Source organism: Patiria miniata, unplaced genomic scaffold (genome assembly GCF_015706575.1).
Source record: "Patiria miniata isolate m_02_andy unplaced genomic scaffold, ASM1570657v1 HiC_scaffold_26, whole genome shotgun sequence".
Lineage (NCBI taxonomy): Eukaryota > Metazoa > Echinodermata > Asteroidea > Valvatida > Asterinidae > Patiria > Patiria miniata.
Genome location: NW_024037065.1, coordinates 3,423,630 through 3,430,570, shown reverse-complemented (window position 1 = coordinate 3,430,570; position 6,941 = coordinate 3,423,630). Strand labels below are relative to the sequence as shown.

At 38.5% G+C, this 6,941-nt stretch overlaps 1 long non-coding RNA gene across 1 annotated transcript; it reads left to right on the top strand.

Moving 5' to 3' along the window:
* The first annotated feature begins 250 nt into the window (after positions 1 to 250).
* On the top strand, positions 251 to 2,350 carry LOC119734102. Its single transcript, XR_005272037.1, has 2 exons — positions 251 to 458; positions 2,230 to 2,350. It is a non-coding gene; the product is annotated as an uncharacterized LOC119734102 (long non-coding RNA).
* Positions 2,351 to 6,941: the final 4,591 nt, after the last annotated feature.

The window sequence follows — 6,941 nt, the reverse complement described above, 5'->3', positions numbered from 1 at the left end:
AATAATGTTTGCTTTGAACCTTTATTTTTAGAACAATTTAAGTGTAATGACATTTCATCCAAAATTTTCCATTACATTCGGTAAATATTTTTTTTTTCCTATGTTTACATACTTGAAAATATTAAACTGTTTATACATATATTTTTTTCTGGAATATGAAATGCACATTACACATTTTATTAATTCATCAAGGGTTACATGTATGATGTTCTGTATATTGCTTTTCTCCAAACAGCATGGATCTACATGAAATATTCATGTAGAGTGTATAAATAAATTGATAAAATATCTTACATTTCATTCATTTTATGTCTTCAGTTGGTGACATCAGCAAAAAAATGACGTCTCTGCGGACACAGTATTCCAGATTGGTCAACCCTCTACCTAGTGGATCTGGTGCAAAAAAGACCCCCGGCAGGAATGGATTCTAAAGAATCTAGATTTCTTGGCACGCCAAGGTAATCAAATTATTTTTTTCTCATTGTAAACCTACATATATGTCAAGGCCATAGAGCAATATTGAATTGCTGGAGTGCTAACTCAATATTCTGCATGTGGAGACGCTTTGAGGCCGTCCTGGGCGTAGACATTTTTAATTCAGGCGCATGTTTGAAGAACATAATGACATTAGATGTATTTAATTTGGAAAGTGTACTCTACATGCAACGGACAAGTAGAACATACGCAAACAACCTCAGCGCGTCATCGACGGTTCAAAAAAACGTGACTGCAAAAAGCATCTGCAGCGAATACAATCATGCACGAGCAAACTGACATGCTCATTTGCTGATCGTGCATTTCGATTTTGGGCGTATTGGCTTCGATAACTCACTGGTATGGAATACAAACGCAGATATGCAAATAGCCGTACAAAAGCCGTACGAAATTGCTAGGTCTCCATAGGTTTGTGCACAAACATGGATGCACCCAGCCGGCATTACTTTGTACACAAAGTTAGCGCTTTAGTAATTTAATATAGCTCTATGGTCAAGGCATTGCTAGAGAAGTTCGAAGAGAAGAGTTCAAATTGTTTATACACCCCCCACCTCCCCTATTCAATAACAAATATTACTTTTTTTGTTGCACTGTTGTGTTTGCAGGGTAATTTTTGCATATAGTCATACAAAGTGCAAAAGTGTAGTGCAAGATTGCTTAGGCCTACACAATGCTATTCTGCCATTCTACATATCCCTCCTCTGAGGAAAAGTAGTCGCACAACAAATCACGGTGCTCTTTTTGCAGAGCACACATGATTTGTTGTTTTTGGTAGTGCTGCTATTGGCAGGTTCACTAGTGTTCTCCACCTTCCTGGTACTATCTCACTGGTTGAAGGGTTTTCCGAGTCAGCATCCCTGGTGGTACATACACTGCTTTTGTGAAAGGACTATCGGGTTTAGCAGGACACGAAACCGATTGGCTAGTATGCCATATGCATTTTCAACCACTCTCCTAGCTCTTGATAATCTGTTATTGAACACCCTTTCTTTTCTGGACAACTGCCTCTTACTATAAGGCTACATCAGATATTTTCTTAAAGGAAATGCATCATCTTCTACCATGACATAAGGCAGCTGCTTGGTTGGATCACCTTGCAGTGGAGCAGAGCCTGGGATGTTCAGTGCATTCCCTTTAATTGCACGAAACAACGATGAGTATGAAAACACTCCTCCATCAGCAGCTCTGCCATTGCATCCAACATCAACATATAAGAACTTGTAATCTGCATCGACCAACCCTAATAGAACAATATTGAAGGTGTGCTTATAGTTATCGTACATGGACCCACTGTTACCAGGAAGTTGGATGCGAATGTTCTTTCCATCTAAAGCACCAATACAATTGGGGAAGTTACAGCATGTCCATGGGCGTCGCCAGGATTTTTTCTAGAGGGGGGAATTTTTTGTTTTGCCCAAAAATGCTTGTATTTCTCAACACATTCTCGATTTATCAGTTTTAGAGGGGGGCAGGGACATTTTGCCCCCCCCTCCACTCATTAAATTTACACCACTTTGTCTTCGCGCCTCTTTTTCTTTTTTTTTCTTTTTCTTCCTTTTTTTTTTTTGCTTTTCCAGGGGAGGGGGGGGGGGGGGAAGTCCCTTCCCCCCCCCCCCCCTCGCGACGCCCATGAGCATGTCTGAAACTGGCTCGCAACTTTATTCCATTTGTCAGGAGTATCTCGAATCTGGAGGAAAATAATATAAATTTGTGTTAAATTTTATTTTTTTTCAGATTGATTCGATTCAACAGGATGATGGAGAAGATGATGAAGCAGATGATAACACCAGGGTGGCTGTGGTGCAAGATGACATCCCGAGACCATCTGCAAACACCCCGGACAACAAAAAGAAAAAACGAAAGATTGAGGAGGATGAATTCAGTGTCAAGTCTCTGCAGAAAGTTATGGAGGAGCCAGAGGAAGACGACGACACTGTTTTTGCTAAATATCTCACAAGAGAAATGAAAAAAATCCAGGATGAAAGAACGAAACATTTTTTTGCGACAAAAGTTTCAAAATTTGATTGTTGAAGCAAGAATGGGCAAGCTGATGCCTTACCAAGGACCACATGCATTTTCAGAGATGTGATTTCTTTATGTTTTTTGCCTCAACAATTATATATTGAAACTTTTGCTGTATTTTTTTTTTTCAAATACTGCTCCCAGTTTACCAAATTTAGTAAGGTACCCCTCCAAAAAAAGTACTTGGACTCTGGTCGGCGCACGCGTCGATTTTAATCATGCGCGTCAACCGTTTTTTTTTTTTTTTTCAAATTAAAACGGAAGCTACAACAGCGCCCTCTATTGCTGCACCTCCTCAACATTTTTGTACCAGGGATGGGCAAATTGCACCAAGGCAAATGATTAGGTGCACCAAGGCAAATTATGGAGGACACCAATATATAATGAGGACATAAAATAGCAAAATAGTACATACCTTGTCTGTACAATTCAAGCTTGAAAAAAAAGCCGCCAAAAAAAAAAAGAATGCGTCGCCCCAAAAAATTCCGGAATTTCGGTCTGACCAGAGACCGATTTGTTTTTTAAAAAAATTGGCCTAACGCCCACTATTTTTCCATTTTTGAAAATTACAGCAAAATAAAATGTTATTGCTATTGCAACTTTAAAGTTTTCATAATGTTTATCCCCCTTTGGATCTGTCTGTGTGTGTGTTTTGTTTTAGTTAGGTTGATTCTTGTCAGCACATAACTTCAGAAATACTGTATTAGGAACTTGAAATTTGGTTTTTGGGGCCGACAGGATAAATGTTTCTTCCGTTTATGTAATCCACGATGTGCTTTCTTTAATAAGATTGTATAAATTCTTGCGACTATTTTTATTAACGTTTTTAAGATGCTGACTTATTTATTGAACAAATACATGCATTCGTTGATATGCCTTCATGAATGCTCCTTCCAAAGCTTTGTGTATTGCCAGGCAGGTTTCCAACACAATCTCTGAAATTGTCCTTTCTCCAACTCGATAGAGGAAAGACAGAGTTGCAAAGCTTACACCTTGGATATTGGAATAAAATAAACGCATACCGATTAAAATGTGACATGACCAAATGAATTAAATTTCCCAATAAATCGTTAACATCGAAGAGCCTTTATGGGCCCCCAATTTGTTTGTAAAATTTGTTTTTTTAATCCAGTCAGATTTCCCTTATGAATAAACAGAAATCACTGTTTTAGTAACATGTCTTTAATTAAATGCTTTCTGTCCAATCTCAAGGAGAATTTCTTGAATAAAAAGATACAACAGAAAAAAATATAAATTAAATTTGGTGTTTAAGAAATTTGTTTAATACACAAACATACCCCTCTACCACTTAAACCCCCCTCATTTGGAATCCGACCTTGGTTTAATAATTTTTTGTCAGGGGGCGCTGTTACCAGTTAAACAGTTGTGTGTACATGTGTTCCCCGATCAGGATGTTTCGACGCGCTGACGCAATTTTCATACACTAGCCTGAATAAGTGAATCACACGTGACAGTGTTTTAGCCAACCAGGATAAAGAACAAACGAGGCGTATACTAGTGCCCTTTGGATCAACACTGAAGTTGCGTTAGCTTCCGGTTTTAATGGTTCCAAAAATACTTCAGTGGGCGTGGTTTAGACTGAACCGACGTCACACTATATTTACAAACAAGATAGACGACCCGGCTGGGGAAGCTCTGATCAATGAGGGAAACGGGCGAGACACATTAAGTATCACAAAAGTATCCCACCCCATATCTAAAAGGGATCAGCCTACGTCTTCAAAACAAACAAATTTGCTAAATAGGCCTAAATAGAGATCCGTGTTAAAAATACCAGTGTCCAAGAAACTGAGTGTTATCGCCAGTCACTCCTCCGGGTGGATGCTGATTCGGAAAGTTGTGTCTTGTTTCTGGATGTCCTTTCGAATTTTCGTCAACATTTCGTCAAACGCGCCTTGGTCTAGTCGGAGAAATCTTTTGAAGTCTTCTGGACTTTCTGACAAGAACTCTTCTATTAAATTTACATACGCCCCACTTTCTTCACGAACCTTAATGAATGGTTTTACCCAAACTTTCCTGTTTCTCAAAATCCTTTTTCTTTTTCTCCTTCTTCTTGTTATCAACAGGGTGACGATAGCAGCGGCGATAATTTTCTTTTAGTTTTAGCCATCGAAAAAGTTAAATGTGCCGCCTAAATAAAAGAACGCGCATGCGCTATTCGTAATTCGGATCGTAGTCAGGATCGTATAGTGTGTGGTGGCCTTTATAACACGTCGCAACTCGCGACGCGTCGTATCTTCCACTTCACGAAAGTTTTGATGAGTTGAACACGTCGTAAGTTCCTTGACAACGGCTTAAGACACGTCGCAAATTAAGACGTGTCTTGTTGTCATTGCAAAAAAAGAAGTCATTTCTAAGCCAGTTTTACGCTATAAACATTACATTAACGAGATTATAATACCGAGGCAATGTGTGTAAAGTTGTAAATAGAAAATTCATTGAATAATTATGAATTAGACCGGAATATTAGAATTGAAATTAAAATTGCACGGCCGCCATTTTGTTTTACGTTTTAACAAATTTCGAGCTGAGATCCAACAACACTTTGTTGAATATCAGACCACTATTTACTGTACGCTGACTAAATACAAACAGCCACCGAGTTGTGCTATAAATACACCTACGACGCGTCGCACTTACGACGTGTTTTGTTAAATAAATTGCAGGACACGTCGCAGCTTGCTGCGACGCATTGAAGAGATACGACGCGTCGCATCGCTGCATCGTAAGTTACGAAGAGTTTGATGAAATCGGGTGCTGACCACGCTACAATATGTTTGATTAACCACTAGCACGTCTTCAAATCGTGTGCGTGTCACTTTTAGAGAAAGAATGCTTGTAAGCGCCAAATGATACCGGCATTTTACATGTAGAGAGAGAATATTCACACAACACACATAAGATAATTTGATCAAACTTAAAAGTGGCACAACATCGATTTTGGGTAGCTTAAACTAAGTTGTATATATCTCTGGACTGAGAAAACCAAATCAGATGAAATAAAAATCAGCTGAAAGCCAAATTTATTTGTTGTCTTTTCCGAGTGCTTGGCTTTTTTAAAAACAATTTTCATGACTTTATAATTAAAAAGATGCATTCCACTTGCACCATTTACACCACCCAAGTTCCCAGATTTCTGAGGTATAATAAAGAAAAAAATAAACAGCTAGCTAACTCTCTCCAGGTATCCTGCACGAGAGCCCTTGTGCGAGAGTCTGTACTCTTTTACCCATCTTTAGGCTTTGTTCTTGATCCAGTGTAAACTTTCCTCTACGAGGGGCAATCCCATCCTGACGCTGGGGTTTGTAAAATGTCCCCACGGGAACCTGTTGTATCATCAGTGAGACACAAATGCAAACATTGAAAATATTCGGTAGACGTGTTAGCCTGCTAATAAAGTATGGAAAATTTACATATCACTTTTATGACTATCGGTAAACTAGCAACAACCACTTCATCAGATGCAATCATGAATTGCTAATAAAGCTTAAATGTAAAGTGTCACCCTAGTTAGTCATTAAAGTGTTATTTACATGTAACTTTTCGATTTAACATTGAAACTGGCATTATAACGACCACTAGCTTTTAGAGATTGTATTACTGCATGTTGTTACTGTTAGTCAGCCCAAAAGATACACTTTAAAATACATTAATTATTCTTAAGAATACGTTACTCTTCAATATAGGATCTACAGGTTATTTCCTGATTGCAATATATTTTGGGGTCATCAGCATAACAATGAGAATTTAAGAACTCACCGAGACACTTTCACTGCAACTGCCCGACATCGATGGCTCTGCGGATGATGGCCCCTATTATGAAGCAAAATGAAACGTTACGCATTTAAATAAAATATATGCAATCTCCTATTTTTACTTACAGGATATGACCTCAAGCACAACAATAATAATAATTTTATATTGTGCCAAATCTGTTTTGTAACTGTTTCAATGTTAAGATCATTGTCATCAATCGGCGCAAAAACAATCAACAGTTGCAAACATTGAAAATGTTCTACTTATTTGCCAGAATGGGACGTGAAAATACCGACATGTTGTCAAGCAATATGGCACCATATGTACACTAATTTGGTTAGTTCTTTAGACACTGCACCAAATATGCACCAGTTTCTCAGATCAGCACTTGTAGGTCATATGTAAAAATTGTTTTTCCCCCATATTTGGCAGTTGACCTATGACCTTACATTCCATTCACAACACGCCCCTGCAGAGTGCGGATTTGAATTCAGTCAGGTGGCAGTTAGAGCACAGTATAGTGGTGGCAGTGTTAAGGCAGTTGTGGCATTACATGTATGTTGCCTAGAAAGTACGCATTTTGTGGTAGAATTTGCAACATTTTTGCCACTTTTTGCATCAGCAATGTGTGTCTTGTTTGGCTGATC